The sequence below is a fragment of the Syngnathus scovelli genome, chromosome 13 (assembly GCF_024217435.2).
Source record: "Syngnathus scovelli strain Florida chromosome 13, RoL_Ssco_1.2, whole genome shotgun sequence".
Classification (NCBI taxonomy): domain Eukaryota; kingdom Metazoa; phylum Chordata; class Actinopteri; order Syngnathiformes; family Syngnathidae; genus Syngnathus; species Syngnathus scovelli.
Window position 1 is genome coordinate 8,419,713 of NC_090859.1, and position 18,836 is coordinate 8,438,548.

General features: G+C 37.4%; 1 protein-coding gene across 2 annotated transcripts in view; it reads right to left on the reverse strand.

Annotated features, from left to right (window-relative positions):
• LOC125979904 (astrotactin-2) overlaps window positions 1–18,836 on the reverse strand; it is a 150,406-nt gene that overhangs the window by 124,449 nt on the left and 7,121 nt on the right. The window lies entirely within an intron of this gene.

An 18,836-nucleotide genomic window follows, 5' to 3' on the forward strand; every position in this document is an offset into this window, starting at 1 on the left:
CCAAATCAATAAATAATACATAACTAGAAATGTTTTTATATCTGAAGTGGTAAAGAGAAATGTTATTATAATAACTTCATGATCTGATATGCATTTTTGTGCAGTTTGAAATAACAAATGTTTTTTGGCATATTGCCTCAATAGCTTAATAACCTTTTAAACTGTTCAATTCATGCCTGATGTTTATCTAAATTACGGGAACTGCCAAGGGCGTCTAAGAATGCTGAATGCTTGATTATAGCTTATGTTTTGCCAAATGCTTGATGTGACGTTTTATGTTGCCTAACGTTAAACGCCAGCCTTGGATTATTGGACAATGATCTGGACAGAGGGAAATGTTTTGCCTCACAATGAAAAGATATGGTCGGAAGAATAATTAACTGAGAATGTGACGAAAGTAAGTAAGTGCATTGAATGTGAAGAGAATAAACAAATGCATGGTATGTGGTAAGTAAAAGCTTGGCACGGAAGACAAAAAAATGTCAAGAAACTTTAACGGATAAATGCAACATGATCACAAGTTCACGACCCGGCTAACAGTTTATGTCATACCCAAAAGTTCATGTAATTCCGTACAAAATGACAAGATGATGAAATGATGTGCAACAGAAGGTGGAGTGGATGTATGCAGAAGATCGGTTGTGCAACAATGGAGGGAAAATGTTTACAGGAAGTATACTTAGAGATAAAACCAGCAGGTACCAGAGGGATAGCAGCAAGAAAAGAACAGCCAAGAACCCGGCTAAAGGATAATCGTCAAGGCCAAACGACTGGAAGCAGGTGGATGGAAAAACAACAACCCCCACCAAGTTAAGGCTTCTTTGGAGCTGGTTCATTCGTGTTATTGTTAGTGTTATTGTCCAGCGATCGTGCTTGTGTGTCACCACACACAGAGGTGAGCCCCCATAGATCAAATCAAAACAGATTATTTCAAATGTAAATCACAGCACCGTTATGATGACTGTAGCTGTTTTTGATTGGTGCTTTCAAAGTCCGATTTTCCATCAGTATCAGAAACCCCTGCATATCGGCATAAGTCCAAAAAAGTGTTTTTGTGTCTTCATCACAGCCCCAAAATGAGAGCAATCTTTTCCAAACTAAAAAAAATAATAATAACAAACAAATAAAAATACCTCCTAACTAAAAAAATATATAGATGATGATGTAATTTTCTGTGTCACTGTTCTGACCTAAAAGTGTTTTTTTTTTTTTTTTCCAAACTCTTCAAAATAAAGTGTACAGCTGTGCGGGTTCGAACTTTCTGCTCAATTGTAAACAGCTTTGTCAGTGGGTGTGCATCTCCTCCCACGTGTATCAAAATACCACATCACAGATGGTGGCATTAAAAAAACAACACAAAAAAACAAACAAAGGCAAAACAACAAATGTGCATTATTTGTGCGCTTACACAAAGGACCAAAACAAGCAGTTTTGGGCCACGATATCCGACTTAGCACTCTCTTTACTCAAATTGCAATCATACTAACATTCGTATTTCATTTAGGCTAAAAGTATTTTAATTACATATTAGTTTCAAATAATTACAAGACATTATGTAAAATGTGCATGGTTTCTGCCTATAGGTACTTTTTTTGTAAACAAGTTGCCATCTTACTGTGAGCATAAAAAAAATACCTTTTCATCATCTTATCTAATTCTCTTTTCAAACTTTATCTCACTACACAATCTAAATTCCTTGTTGATCAATATGCTTAATATACTCACCATATCATGTTAGTATAGAACACAATATTAGCATTTATAAAGTTCTTATTTTAAACTGTATCAGACAAGATGGAATGATAAAATCCTTATTGAACTGTCAAAGTAATTACTGTATGTAATCAAGCTTATTGTTTTATGTTCCAATATTAGCATGATTGCACTTTGTCATAAAATTTTTTAAATTGTATCTCACTACTCTCCTTATTGAGCTGCCAGAGCACATTCTGTACTCGAGTTGTCTTCTTGCTATATATTTATATTTCATCACAAATTACATAAGAAAATGTATATTAAAAGTGACAAGCTTTATTTGTTTTGGTAATTGTTTTCCTTATTTAGAAAATCTTTATAGGATTAAAGGAAAGGAAAAAAAAGGAAAAAAGAAAGAAAGAAAAACATTGAAAAAAGAAAAACGAAAGAAAAAAAACATCTCCATTATGCTCTGAACCTGAAAAAGACTTAAAAGTAAAGAATAGAGAGTGTAGTAAGATGCGGTGAGGGATTATAAGATCAGCTTTTCAAATTTGAGTTATGCTCACAAAATGTGTTAGACTCAGCAATATCTCCAGTGCCCACACTGAGGACTTAGCTGCACTAAGAAGGCTTTATCAAAGATTGTGTCAAAGCTTTTTTACATCTATTCCTTTTTCGCTTGTTTCAAAGGACAATGGAAGCGGTTGCTTCATGTGTTTTTGGCTCGGCTGTTTTAAGAACAAATACCAAAAAAAATATATATATAATCAACTTGGGATGGGAATGTGTGCTCTATGGTTCAATAATCATCATACTTCATCATACTGTTTGTATTTTAATATCACGGCATAACTGATAAATGTATATACACTTATTTTTACATCAGAAAGAGAAGAATACCCTGGCAACCCTGACAGGTTGCGATTTCAAACCAAGGTCAGTTATCATTATACCTACTGGAGTGGAGTCTTTTATTTCACATTGACCCTCAGAAGTGCCTTCCTGGTCCTACCGGGATGTGGAGAGTTTCAAATTTAGACCATTTCTCATAGGATCAAATGAAAGATCAGATGGGATTGGCAGGCCTAATCAGAGGGCATGTTGAAAAACTGTCAAGATTGATGTGATTCTTACTCGAATGTTCTGATAGACACTTCTCATGGGTTCCCAACGCTGTAGTTCGCATGCATACGCTTCTCTGCCCGCCCACACATCAACAACTATGGTTCCCAATGGACTGCCGTCCCCCCACGTAAAAGGTGATCATAGCATTGACACGCTCGGTGATTGTTCAAGCCCGACAGCTCCATGACAGTTTGTCAGCTCTGCAACAAGCCCGTGTCGACGATGTTTACCGGGATGAAGGCTGGCACCCCGAGGGCACTCTGCGGCGTGTCATTACATATGTGACATAACGTCTGTTTGCGGGTTGAGTCTGCCTATAGCGTTGGCTTCTGACAGCACGGAAAGCAAGGAGAGCTTCAATAATTCATTGGAGGAGAAGGAGGCAGATTCGTCAAGAAAGCAGGGATGGTGACAGAGGGGTCAAAATAGGGAGCGGGTAATGCAACTTGAGAGTAAAAAGTATTGGGGAAAATATTTTCTGGCTTCATATTGCCAATTCTTGTAACATCAGTCATTTGTGACAGTTCTACACAACATACAAAAATGATGTTTCCACCACCGGTTAGTGATTTGCTAACCTGAATTACATACTTGGAAATTCTCACGTATGTCTGCACCAATGATTTCTCATTACCTATGTACCGTAATTTCCGGACTATAAGGTGCACCTTCAATGAATGGCCCATTTTAAAACTTTGTCCTTATGTAAGGTGCACCGGACTATAAGGTGCACCATTAATGCATCATGTCAGATTTTTAATCCAAATCAAATCATTCTCCATTTTATCTTTTTTATTTCAACTTCAGGCGCAGCAAATTACTTTAGAATAGCAAAATAATGATCCATAGTCTTTTTGATTCATGATTCATATTCTTCAGCGGGCCACTTAGGATTGATTTCATGACACAATGCTTCGGGCCAGTTTAAATTTAGGAATTTGGTCCATATATAAGGCACACCGGACTATTAGGCGCACTGTCGGCTTTTGAGGAAATTTTTGGTTTTTAGGTGCGCCTTTTAGTCCGGAAAATACGGTAGCTGCTATAGTAATGATCAGGGACCAAAACTTGCCTGGCTGTCAAACTAAAATATGGCATACATCCAAATAGAAAAAAAAAAAAAAAATCCAAGTGCATGAATCTGTGAGTGCGCATGAATCGAAGAATGTTTGTTGCATACATATCAATTATGTTGGGACTGTTGGAATAGCAGACCACCCCCATCTCCATGTCCCAAGAGGAATATGTAATATTAGAATATTATAAGTAGTATAATCAAGGAAAATCATTCTGCACGATGAACTAATGGGATGATCAAGCCATGAGTCACCAATGAAGAGGAATATTTGTGTTGTTTTGACAAGTGGGACCACATAGAACATGTTAGTATGTTAAGTAGGAAGAGGGTATTGAAATCTAGTGCATAGGGACTAAAAACTATTGAAGAGTTTTGAAGGTGTCAACAGAACAAATAGTTGCTTGGCTTTGGTCCCGCTGTGCCACAGCGAGACCCGCAATGTTTCTCGTTAGCACGGAAAACACGATGCCTTGCAATTGTTTATGTGCAGTGCTCCTGTTGTGTTGTTCAAGGTCATTTTCCATCATTTAAATTCCACACATGGGCGATAGCTGCCCCCATGCACATTGTGTTGTGAAATTAATTCAAAACATAATTCTGCTTTACTACAGGTAATGAGCGTCATTAACCAACGTTAGGAAAAACTGTTATAGTGTAATTTATGCACAAATCTATAGCCGCCTTGCCTCCTGTGCACTCGTGGATTAGCAAGGCAAAGTGCCAAGCAAAACAAGGCCTACTACTCCTAATGTATTTAACGTGACATATTAACGGAATAAACAATCCCCTTATCCGCCAAGTGCATAGACGTCTTCTAAAACACTCCAATCCCATTATAGAGACCTCATCTGATTCCACATCTTTCTTCGTGTCTCTTAGAATAATATACAGCTTGTACGCGGATAGGAGGAGGCGATCTTCTGCTGTTGCCAATGTGGGTGGCTACGTTGTAATAAAACACACATTAGAAAAGGCTAATCCTTTGTTTTGGCTACTTCTCGGGTATGTGTGAAAAGAGTAGAGTGCACTAGAAGCACTACAATGCAATAATAATCAACCGAGAGAGGTGTGTATGAGGTATTTAATTAGGATTGTTAGTGCTAGTGTGCAGACTGGACTTGCCTAAAAGAAGTGAATCCCATTTTCTGCAGGCAAACAATTCCACTCGACTACACGACAAACAAAAAAGCAAAAGCACATTACTACCATGCACTGCATTGATGGACCATATCAAATAGGTAATTAGTTGCAACGGTGTATTTTTATGGAGGAACTAAAACACATCAGGGAGTTCTGAAGGTGTAAGCAGAACAAATACTTACTTGCCTTTGCTCCGACTGGTCCACAGAGATACCCTTGTTAATAAATAAGATGTAATGAAGCATTGCATCTCTATAACCTTAGTTAACTGATTTGACTGCTAGTCAAAGACTGAAAGTATTGTTTCGCAAGTCAATTCAAATAGAAGGAAATAAACGTGTATTTCGTATTAATTTGTGGTTCATTTGCTATTAGTTTAGTGGAAACCTAAATAAAATAAAGCTGCTACTATTAATTGTTAAATATGACAATTCATTGTTTGTATTTATTTTTGAAAAATATATCAGAAGATGTACTTGGAAAATGTGATCAAAGATTAAATCGCAATCGCATTACTGATCTGGGGAAAATAGATTAATGAATTAATTAATTTTTACACAATTGCTTAGCCCATCCTGCGACCCCAGTGAGAACAACCGGCAGGCACACAGAATTGCTGGACAGACAATGTTAGCTAGATTAAGGAACTACACTTACAAACCTTTTAGATGTAAATGACCCCTGTGCACACCACAAAAAAAAAAAAAAAGACATCTTGAATGTTTAATGTTACAGGTCCATATTAAATATTCATCTCTAATAAGTTTGGGTGCTTCATTTATATGAAGATAAGATTCTGTAATAAGCTTTAATGAATGTTTTTTTGGGGGGCTCAGCAATATAAACCATGAACTTCTTAGCCCCCTTTGAGATTTTATAAGTACCGGAGCTTCAACTTTTACCCCATGCCTCTCCGGTGATCTACTTTTAAAGAACCACCACTACCTTGTGTGTATTTTGAAAGATACGTTTAGAATAAGGTAGAAACAAATGGCCATCAGTTTAGCTTTACAATCAGTTTATTCGTCTGACAGCAGAGTCTCTCCGAAATGTATTCACTCTCTGAAGGAAAGTTATTGTAAATGACGTGTTGTCTTTCTACATGCTCTAGTTATCCAACTATCAGCAAATCAATAAAACACCACATCTGATTTGACGAGCCATTCGCTTTTTCACAGTACATGCAGGTCCGTCTAATTTATCGAACACAAAAAATCAACATGTAACAAAGTGCTATACTAAAGTGTTGCGAGTCACTCTCATGATATATTTGGAAAGAGGGAGCGAGATGGAGCGAGGGAGACCACAAAACTGTGTAATAGTGTGCAGTTGAGAGGATTACCGAGCGGAGAAAAGGACAGAGAGAAACGGACAGCTTCAACCGCCGCTGATTTGTTGTTGTCATGGTGAAATTGTCTTGCCAAATGTAGAAACTTTCAATCTCCTTTCTTAGCACCGGCTCAGTGGTAAACATGTTCAAATAAAAAGCGGTGTTGAATTCTGAGCAGAACAGCTGGCATAGCTTGAGGAACCATCCCTTCGTCCTGAAATGTTACAACCAGATGACATTTCCATCTTGGGAAGAACTAGCAACAAACTATTGATCATCCAGTACTTGTGACACAAACCCACGTTTAACACACGTTTAAAGAATGAGTGTATTTTACCTTCCTTCTAAAAACTAAAGAATTTGGCAAGTTCGGTATCTTGCTTTCTAGTTCCAGTCTAACCAGACATTGTTAGATTATTTTGCATTGTGAAGCTTGGCTTGAACACACCAATAAATCCCTACTTTTAAATAATGTTGATTTTAAAGAGTTAATTAATTTCCGGTGGCCATGGCTGTGTGCCGTCTGATTAATGACGCTGATGCTGCCGGCATGCCGAGTTGGGTCGCCTGTCATTGGAGATAAATCAGAGGCGCACTGTAAAGTGCCATGCTCCAGCTGTGTCCAACATGTTCCCCTTTTTAAATGTCTTTCTGACCAACAATAGAGGTGAGTGCAGAGGCCAGAGGCGGATGACAGCAGACATGCGTGACCTTGAGTTAACTTAGCTGTCACTCACGACACCGGCACACTAGGAAATGCCTCTAAAAACAGAAGCCAGGTCGATGTGCTTTTAGAACGCATCTTTTGTCGTTTCAAAAAAGTAGATTTAGCCTACGGTAACTTGAGCTAGGTGCATATATAAATCTGAACAGTGACGAATGAAATAACAATGGACCCTTTCACAATGTCTCGTAAAGCTCTGTGAACAACATAGACATCAAAATGGGGCAATTTACTGGTGGGTGGTATTATTGTTCCCTTTTAGGCCAATGTGAACAAGAATAGACAGAATAAAGATCAGGTTTATGGGTAGGTTCGAACAGCGTCATAGCAGTTCTGACGAAAGCAGCAGAAAAAAAGTGAAAAAGGCTAAAAAAAATCCATCCATCATCTGAACCGAAGGTAGGGATTATTTTGACCACTTGAAAAACGGTTCCTTTGTATCGTAGACAGGAGAACTTGGGAAAATCAACTTTGCAAGTTCGGGTCAAGAGAACAGTTTTTGACAACAATACTGTGCATCATGGAATTGCAAGCACAACCAATTTCACACCAGAGGCACTTTGACCATTCTTGGCAAAATGCCGAGTTTCAGTAGGGACAAAAAAAAAAAAAACAGTTTGAAGAGAAAATAGAAAAGTTAAACTTTTTAGACTTCCCAAGACACAAAATGGACACACAAGGACTCATCAAAACAACTGTTCAATAATTCATCCTTCTATCCATTTTTATTTACAATGCTCATCTTGCTACAGATCACGAGCAATCTCGAACACTTCTCAGCTGACTTTTGGTGAAGAAGCGAGAGGAACACGATTGCCACATATTGTACTGTAAATTTGACCCTTCACACCATCCATTCCTCCTCTATAAAATAACTTTTTTTTTTTTTTTACGATGCAATGCATTCAAGTGTACAGAATTAAATCACTCCACTTTGAAACATATAGAGATTTGTATTGAATCATCTTTTATCGGAGGGATACATCATAGCAGGAAATGTCACATTTACAGTACTGGCAAGTTCATTCATTGAAATTACAAAAGAAAAAAACCCTTGAGCCATCTCAAATCAAATTGTAATACCACAAAGTCAAATCTAATCGAATCGATCCGTTTTAAAATCCGACCACCCTTAAGTTGTTATTCACCCTTGTATCAAAAACCAGATCAAATTGTCTTTTGTAGAGAGATGCACACCTCTAATAGTAATTGTGTGTAAGACGGTGTGTGACTTCAAGGTCTTTTGTTGAATATTTTTTTTTTTTTTTTTTAATCTGAAACTTGAATGAGAATTTACTCTTGTATTTCCTCTCTGGGGATCAATAAAGGATTATCTTATGCTATCTTGGTACTTAGTACAAGCTGAGCAAGGTTATTTGAAACCCAATAAAATCCTTGTGAAAAATGTATTTCCATTACTGGCTGTGTTATCAACAACATAGACAAAGTTGGGATTTGCACATGATAAATGAATGAATTCAAACAAATAATAATAAAAGGCGCTAGCAATGAAATGAAGGCTTTCAATCCTTGGACAAAGTTTTGGGGAAAAAACTTTGCAATGTTATGACCTACATTGAAACCAAATCCCTTCAGATCTTTCCTTTTTTTTATTTTAACGTGAGGGAGAACACTCAACTATTCTTCCTCGTAATTCTGAAAATCAGCAAAATGTTTAAAGCAAAATAGGGGTTGAGGACAAATCAAAACCTTTCCTTTTTGTCCCATGTAACATAATGAAATTAAATGTGAAAAGAAAAGCTCAACCTCACTCAGATAGCTACAATTTAACTCAAAAATAGTCTTCTGTCCTCCGCTTACAGTATTCCGACTGATATCAAGATATAGGCCAGTACGTCCAGCATGTCACCTGCCATAGATCATGACTCGTGATAAAATGAAATGATAAGATTTTATGAAGGAGAGAGGAAAGTTAATAGCCCCATTCACACTTCTCATCAAAACCGGATTTTTATCTGGCTTGCTTTCTTGTGTGAATAGAATAGTTTATCCATACCAATCCAAAAGTCGATGTCCCCCAAGTCTTCAATTCCGTGTCAATTCCTTTCGCTAAATCCATAAAAAAATATAAACCAGTAACACTCCAAAGACCTTCATCCCACTTCCTTAATGCTCCTCTTTTGTTACTCTCCCAATTGTAGCTAAACAAAGGGTTTGGGAAAGCAAGTCAACTTGGCGTGATAGTGAATTTACCTAAGAGGCTTATCGGCAGCATACAAATCCAGTTACACCACCGTTTTTTTTTTTGTACGGTATAAGCCCTCAGCCGTAGATAGTGTAAACTTGGACAATGAAAATGAAAAGAAAAAGTAGATTAGTGAAAAGGCTCTGCAGGACCTTGGAGATTTTATGGCTTGACAAAGAGGCAACGACTACAAGTGAGGCTGGTAAAAAGTTGGTCACTACTAAAATATACAATGTTGAAACACATAGTAAGGCTGGAGAATTGGGACCATTTCTTATTACTGCCATCGTTTCAGAATAAGTGTCACAAAAAGTCAAAGGCCATGCATTATGCTGAAATTAAGTCAGTGAGGTGCACTGATTAAGTATTTATCAAGGCAGCACTGTGCGACACAAAGTGATTAAAACGATCACAAAACACCTCCCAGATCATTTTTAATGGCAAATTTCTGACTATGCTGTCGTCATTTATCACCAGTTGAGACGTGTAGTCAATCATAGCCGTTTGCATAGTCTCTGAACTACGGCATGGTATGCTTCTCCAGCCAAAGACAGGCAGTGAATTTAAATTGATGTTGGACCACAACAACCCCCATAATTTATATTCATCGAATGCTCTTTTGGAGCAGACAGAAAGTAATGCTTCAAAATCTTACGGTCATTTGATGTCAGCTGGCTTTTTTTATGGCCTCAACCTGTCTTTTGCCCAATTTATTGCAACTCATTAGCCCGTTGAATCGATCATTATTCATCTCGCCCTTAAGTAAGTGAGCATTTACGAAATCTAATTTAGCTTTCTGTGGGCACAAATTGTAAAAACAACCTGCAAAGCTATTCCTCAGATCTTTTATTACTTTTGTTTTTTGAGCTTAATTTTGCCATCTAGTATCAAATCTAATTTTGCATCCACAGTACCTGTCTATATAGTTTTGCAACAATTTCAAAGGTCTACTCAATCATTGCGGTTCTCACAAACAGATGATGCCCCAGGTATGATAAATTCTGGTTAGGATAAAAAGGTTGATATATAATAAAACTAATATAAAACCGTGGCACACCGCAATGAAGATACACTGCTATTCATTCGAAAGGACACGATACAATATATTTACTTGTGATTTATGCTTTGGACTACAAAATGCAATTTACTGTAACTGGAAACAGGAGAAACCGAACCTCAACGGCAGCGATACAAATTTGGTAAAAGAAAACGAGTTCAGAAAATTAAATCCCTAAATTAAATTACCCTTCTAATTTACATATCACCTACAGATGGAGCTTCTTCCCCCAAGACTTGGCAACTAGAGAGATGAAGAGTTTTATGCACAGAATAGAGTCAGAGTCAAATAGGTCAAAGTTACTAAAACAATTTTTGTAACGAAGCCCCACAGTGTGTGTGTCGAGGGGGGGTAAACAGTGGTTGATTTGCATGAGGTGGAAAAAGACCCTTCAAAACAGTTCCTGAGGGCTATAAGTACACAATGTAAACTAGCCTTGGGCTTTTTTGTCAACAGATGCTATTAGACACCAAGGTTGTGTTTAAAAAGTGTGAAAATATTGCATGAAGTCCCTTATACAGATTACTGATGAATTGATTGCTTTCCAACATATGACAATACCTTCTCGATCTGTCTTATTCTTTCGTTCTCCAAGTCGCTTAACCTGACTGAGGATATCTAATGAACTTGTGACTAACAAGTCAATGGGCTTTGAAATGACTTCTATAACTATAATAGAAATCAAGCATTTGCCCCTGACAGCACTGTAAATGGAAAGGTTGGAATGAAAAAAAAAAGATTCTAATGAGAAAAAAGGAAGAGGTCAAGAAAGACACCGTAAAAGGGAAATGAGTTTCTAAAAATAGTCATACAGTAATAGAACATTTCATAAAGGTTTCAATTTACAGTTTGACCACCCAAGTCGCCATCACGCAGCCTGATATGAGTCATTATTTTATAACTGATACAGTCCACTGACCACCTTTTTCATTTAAATTTGTCTATGTACACAAAAACGGCGACATTTGAAATGCATGATAAAATGTATGTATGTTGCGCAACCTTTTATAGATCACACTATAAAACAAAAAAATAAAACTATCTCAAACACCTGATGGGCTAGAAAAAAATCTACATTATTATCCATCCATTATCTGTACCATTTACAATTTTGAGTGCTCAATCAGCCTACCATGCATGTTTTTAGGATGTGGGAGGAAACCGAAGTTCCAGGAGAAAACCCGCACAGGCACAGGGAGAACATGCAAACTCTACACAGGAGGTGGAATCGAACCTTCACCCTCTGAACTATAAGGCGTACGTGCTAACCAGTGCACCACCGTTGTTATTATTTATAATAATAATTTATTTCTAAAGACTGATGCCATGGTGAATGTATCAGCCCTGGCAACGATCCACTCATAGCAGATCAGCTGCATCCCACTCGCTGACTCCGACCACATACTGAGGCTTCGCTTTGTGTTAGCACGCCGGTGTGCACTTTCCTAAGCGCCAATGGGAGCCTCCCGCAGTGAAGCACATTTTCAAACAAGCTTTTTTTTTTCCTCTTCCCAGAATTGTCTCCCCTATTGTGCTGTCTCCCTGTATTAATATTTGAAGCCAAGTCCCCCATGGGCTTTCCCCTCTAATGATAAGGATCACAGTCCTGGAAGTGAATTTCTATCTCCATCGCATTCACTTGACTGGTGCATTGATTCGTATTGATAGTATGCGGATGAGTACATTTTGTATTTGTGGGCCCAATAAAAAAAACAAAAACAATGTTATAAAACAAGACTTAAGTGCGCCATATAGAGACCATGTTAACAAATTACCATTTTAAATTATATTATAGAATCCATACTCAATTAGAAAAAAAAACAACTTTAAAATACTTCTCGTGTTTTCTCTCTAGAGCTACCAACACACCTTGTGGGATGGAGGAACATATATTTTAAGTTTTTGTTTCATTTATTTATTAGATCTACTATATAGCATATACTTAAATGTGTAACTGCTTTCTTCTCATTTCAAACTTGTGCAGTGAGCTAATAAATATATTTTGTCACTTATTTTTGGCATTTTTAGTGTTTTTTCTGTGTTGCCCTTGGAAGCTTACATGAGGAATTTTAAAATCCTAAGGATAAAATGAACATCATATCACCCTTTCTTTATAATGGCTATGACCCAAACCATTGTAGCTATTTAACGATAATGCTAAATGCATTTAAAGGCAGCTCGCCAAATGTTAATGGAAAGTCTATCAATAATCAAATGCACCTTTTCCATGAATACTCATAAAATACCATGCCCAACATGTATTAGTTTTCATTAACGGGTTCATGGTTGGACTACTCAATTCTATACAATCTATTCTATTTAACGAGGCTATCACACTCTTTTAGCGCATTTTATGGCACAATATGCACTTTAATAAAGACCCATTCGTACCTCCTTTGGAAAAGGCAACTCGTAATTTGATTTCGTTCTTACCAGGGCTGCAGTTGTTGCGTTTGCATTAACAGTAAAACAAATCATGAAATTGTGATGACATTTTAATGTCAGGATCTGCCCACATTAGATAGTGAAGGCAAAAAGATACAATGTTTTTCTTTTTTAAAATTCATCAGTGGCCATTTTTTCTGTTACCTGATTTTGATGGAGAGTGCATTTGGCAGAATTATTTTGTAGGAGTTTGTCAAAGCCTTGAAATTACATTTTGGGGAAACGTGATTATAACCTAAAATACATCTGTTTTGACAACCCGTAAATTGATTATGCATTACATAGCTTCTTGTAATTTCATTTCAAAAGGATAACCCTAAAACATAGCCAAGGTCTTCCTATGCCCTGGAGGCTATTAGGTAACCATGTTTCTCCAATTGGCACATAGCAGTTTCGATCTGTTACTGCTGCTTATCTGTAAAGCGTATTTTTACCCGTAATCCTATCATAGTTGGTGATTTAGAGATTTTTTTTCTCAGGCAACTTTGTTTAGACATTGATCTTCTCCAAAGTATTTGCAGTTATTTTCCTTGTTTCACTGCATGACATTAATATAGAGTTGTAAAGCTGTTGAAGACCTGCAGTTTTATTGGAATATAAATGGATGATCAAAATGTTTCATATGCTTGTATACTGCCTTCGCATCACTTTAAAACAGATGTTTGGATACATCAGGAATGCCATAATATATATATATATATATTCAAAGACCTTTTTGAAGTCGACAAAGTTCATCTTGGGCTGCACATTTGATTCCAGACTCATGAAAAAGTAAGGGCACATTTTGTTTAGTTTTGTGCTCCAGCAAAGCAAGAGACCTCTTGAACTCATTAAAAACTGAAGTGTTAGATTTACATACAAAACGCTCCTCTGGGTGTTTTTACATCTCGGTAAGTGTTTGAAAGGTACCATCTATCATCTTTAGCGGATATGCGGATTGCGGCAAAAAGTATTAAGCTCCCACAGGTCGCGCAAATAGCTGGTTTGACGAAGAGGGATAAAAAACTAAAAAGAAAATAAGAAGAGTATAATAAACCTTTCTTGTCACAACCTCACAAGTCAAAAGTGTTCAGCACTTCACATTGCTAAAATATGCAACAGCCCTTGAGGCATGAGGAAAAAACACACACAACCTTGACATTGCAAAGGCAGACAACAGACTAGTGTTGAGCTGCAGTCTGTAATACTGACCAAACAGTAGTAACTTAAAGTCAAATAGGAAATTAACACTGTTGCTGCAACTTTGATTGTTAGCAGTCTCCCTCCCAAGTACCGTATTTTCCGCACTATAAGGTGCACCGAATTATAAAGCGCACCTTCAATGAATGGCCCATTTTAAAACTTTGTCCATATATAAGATATATACATTTGGCCCGCGGGCCAGACTTTGGACACGCCTGCTGTAGTGGCTCAATATTGGTTCATATATAATGCGCACCTGATTATAAGGCACGCTGTCTGCTTTTGAGAAAATTGAAGGTTTTCAGGTGTGCCTTATAGTGCGGAAAATACGGTACATGTGCTAACCAATGTGGTCTCATCACATTTTATTACAATAATGGGACCAGAGCTTGAGAAAGAGTCCTATGTTGGAAACCATGATCCTCCAAAGCTGCAAAAAGGCTATCGAAAAGCAGTAATTTGTAGTAATACTTTCAATTAGCCCAAATAGAAATGCTAAGTCTTATCCACACTAGAAAACAGAGGATTCCAAAAAAGAGAATCAGCTGAGTTCAGCAATCGTTATTGTATTAAATTGGGGCCATGTATCCAGCCGTCGGGGCATTGACTCTTAATTCTATTTAATTCAAGAGGATAGCAGTGGAAGCAAAGTAAATAGTGAGGGCGTGTTACACTGTAATCAGTCAAGAACATCAAGACTAAAGTATTGCTTCCTCCAAATCGTACAACGTTTGATGTGCCACAGAGGCTGAAAAATCATTATCCAAGAGTGACGCACAGCTTACCAGCCACATTGATTGTTTATTTGTAAATCCAGTCACTCCCCGAGTGGAAGTCCTGTTGTTGCATGAATCAAAGACGCAAACAGCATTTTTGTCTACACGTCAAGGCGCGGCAATTCCAAGCAAAACAATCTTAATTGCTTCACACAACCTAGCAAACAGGCGTAAAATGTCACGACGGTGAAGACGTGGACATTTACAAGCATCTTCAAATAGGGTGACTGCGCCTCTTTGACAGCTTATTATACAAGTCAAGCCTGATACCCATGGGAAGAGTCAATAATTGCACACACAACACATCATTAAGAGGCCGTCTGACCTTAAGCAACGGATGTACCCTCATATGACTCCTGCCCGTCAAACAAACTGAGCAGCCTCAACCGCAACAAGGATGCAAAACAACACGTGGATCAATTCAAATTAGTCTATGGACAATCATCACAACAATAGAGAGCTGTTGCAAATGCACAAATTACACTGAGGAAAAACAATAAATCAATGCTTTTCCCAACTTTCTACAGCTCTACTTTCGTAGTCAATACACACTCGCTTAAGTAACGATTTTGGCAGTTTTTGAAAATGTCAGACTCAAGGGATCAGGAAGTACGTGGTCGAGGACAACAATGTGAAAGTAGTTATGCTGGAAACAAGTTCAAGGTGTACCCAAATGAGAACAAGGGCAAGAGAAAATGACAATAAAGCATACTGAACTGAACAGATGAATGAATATTTTTTCAATGTCAGTGTTTATTTCAAACAGAGCACAAAATGGTGGAGGTAGTTAAAGTCAATGTAACTTTCTATCATTTACAATGCTTAACTACAAGAAGCCACTCAGCATCTGGAACAGGAATGAAGAAATTTCTACCTGAATAAACCTTGTCATACCAAATACGTACCGAGCTGGCCCACATTATTCTGTTCATAAATGGAACAACATTAACTATTGTTTGACATATCAATCAGAAATAATAACATACCTTACTGCTTTTGGTTTTCTAAAACAAGATTGCCTAGTACTGTGACCAAAAACAGTCAAAAAAAGATGATTGAATCTTAAATTCCATTCTTCCAATGTGCAATCCACCCTCCAAAGAATCCTGGGTTCAATTGGAGAGTAATCCATCGAAAAGGGTGTCAGAAGTGGGATGACTCACAGCTATTTGTGAGTTTTTGAAGACCTAATCAGAATACTCAGAATTATATTTTATATCAGTTGAATGGGCTCTCCAAGATTGCACTAAAGCAAAATCACACCACTTTCAACCAAATTTTGTCTGGAAAATCAATGTCCTTAAATTATGTTTGTTTTGATCCTTGTATATGTGTTGTTGACTTTCTTAAGCCACGTAACCTTTAACAGCCTGACGATCAATAGGTTGGAAACTAAGAAGCCTTTTCAAATCCTCTGACGGATTGCATTAAGTACTCAAAGCAAGTGCCAAACTTGGAAATCGCACAAAACACTTGGTCCATCGAGAGAGGGAGAAAAAAAAACGAAAAGTAATGGCTACATATCAATTAGGTTAAAAGAGGAGAGGGCCTGCCCACGAGCAGATATCATCCATTAAGCGAATCTAATAATGACATGTAAATGCAATTAATTTGATGGATGAGTTGCAGCATTCTAACAAATCATTCGCCTGCTTCATCATAATAAACAGAGGGGCAAATCCCATTCGATGAGAAGTGGTAGGAATGAGATTGCAGAGAAAACGATTCCATTATTGTGTTGTCAGAGAGTTTATTATTGCACATCAAGCTTTCACTGCATCAAACACTGCAAAAGTGTAGCTGCTTTTATTTTGTCTTGAGCACAAATATTGTCTCTTTAGATCCCCACCCCCCCTATAGCTAAACATTCTATGACTGCAAATGGAAAAATTTGGACAGTAAACTGAAGCAATAAAATGTACTTCAGGATTAAGTCAGGCTAAAATATAGCATCACCTTTCAAAAGTGTGGCTAACCTTAAGGTTAGCCAAATATACTAACAGACACTCACTGAGGAAAACGGACGTGCAGAATTAAATGTCAACTCAGACTCTGTGAGCAATTTGAAATCTTGTGAGCACGCTCTCAGCACTCTAGAAAGTCACGTTAGAAATTACAGTATAATGGAACATCGAAAAACAGCTGACTGCAATGCCAAAGAGACCCAGATTAAATTAAAAGGTACTTCCTTCGATTTCTGCTAAATACGGCGTCGTGCGAAATTTGATGGCCAAACATTTTTGGATACTTTATTTCGTCATCAATTTCTTTGGAAGAATAACGTAACTAATTTAAACACAAAAATGTTTTGAAATCCATTGCGATTATATTTTTTAACAATAGCCAACAAAATGAGTTTTTTTGTTTGTAAAAATGGGAGTCATTGGGAGAATTATATGTCTTCCGAGTGTCGCAATAATGTTTCATCCTTTAAATTAGCAAAGAAGCTTTTAGATAATGAAAATCCCTTATATGGCTATGCATTAACATAATGAAGGAGTCATTAAACTGTGCAACACCTAACGAACCAATGCACAAAAGTTAGCTCTGTGAAGCCGTTCAGGGGTTAAAGTAAGAATTATGGAGAGCTTTTGAAATCTCTATCATGAATTCAGCTGGGATAAAGTGGTCGCCATCGAATAGTGAAAGGCCATATTTACCAGGAAAAGTTAAATGCTGATTGCTTGAAAGTGCCGCTCTGAATGAACCCATTAATACTGTTTGTTGAGCTGTCTCATTACTGAGTTAATTGTGCATTTGTCCCAATCGCGGTCATGTTACGGAACAGTGATCTTGCAATTGGACTAATGGATGAAAGGCACACACTGCGAACACACAGCACTTTATTATGATCGGTTAAGTTTCCTGAAATTATCAAATCATCCGTGACTGGCGGTGAACTTTATGTTGGGAGGGGGGGTGCGGTGGTAACGGGAAAACATCTGATCTACTTTCTATTGAATAATTAATATTTAATTTACATTAACTAATGAAAAAAAATCTGCCCGAAAAAAAACCTTGAGTGAAACTTTTGCACTACATCTTACAACTTTGTCTAGTTTTATAAATGTAAAATGTAGTTTGTTTGTTTTCTTAATCACTTTCGTAACCTTGGTTGAGATAAGAATTTTCTATTGAGGACAACCAGTACAGAAAACAATAATCTGGAAGCTCATCTTTATTGCTAATACAATCTTGCCCATAACAATTTACTTTAGTTCATTGACTTCAATGTCAACACTTCAACTTGAAGTATGTATTGCGAGAGCATTCTGTGAATTTTGGTTTAAAAATAACTTTAAAAAAAATGGCCCAGTCTTGTAAACTCCTGGCAGCATCTCCTCTACACCAGGATGGCACCATGGCAGCAGCAGCACAACAAAGAAGATGCAGGCGAGGAGGCGGGACGGATGCTGTGTGATGTGTCGGCTCTTTTTTTTTTTTTTTTTTTAACTCAAATTACTGTTTTGCTTTTTAAATTAGAATGTATTGTGCTGTGTCGCAACAGAGTCCCTTATCTAATGGTTATGTTTAGGAAATTCATCCCAAGCCACAAGGGGCAAGTGTTTTTTTTCCAATGTAAAACTTTCGACAAGTGCAAAAATTTGACATTTAACTTTGAATTTATTTGGATAGCATGTCGTCATGTGGTTTGAGAACCATGGATAGCATGTCTGCCTCATAGTTGGAATCTTCTGAGTGCTATCCGACTGGCTGGCAAAGATCACAAGGCATCTATTAGACTCAAGTCCACTATCTGATACAAAAAAAAACATTTAAGAAAGTAAAATATGAAACAACCTGTCAATCTGTAAACTACCAGAGCAATTTCAAGGTTTGTTACACTTGAGAAGACTAAACACAAGCATCCCCTGCTGCTGCTTTAACAATAACTTGCAGCTAACCTCTCAAACAACTGCTGTGTAATAGAATGTCCTCGTTTTCCCCACAAATTTCACATTGTCAAAATCAAACCCAATTTATTCTCTCAAGCCGCTCTTCAAATATGCATGACAATCTTAACCGTCTGCTGCATAAATACCTGTGGTAACATAATGGGTTGCAAATCCACTGC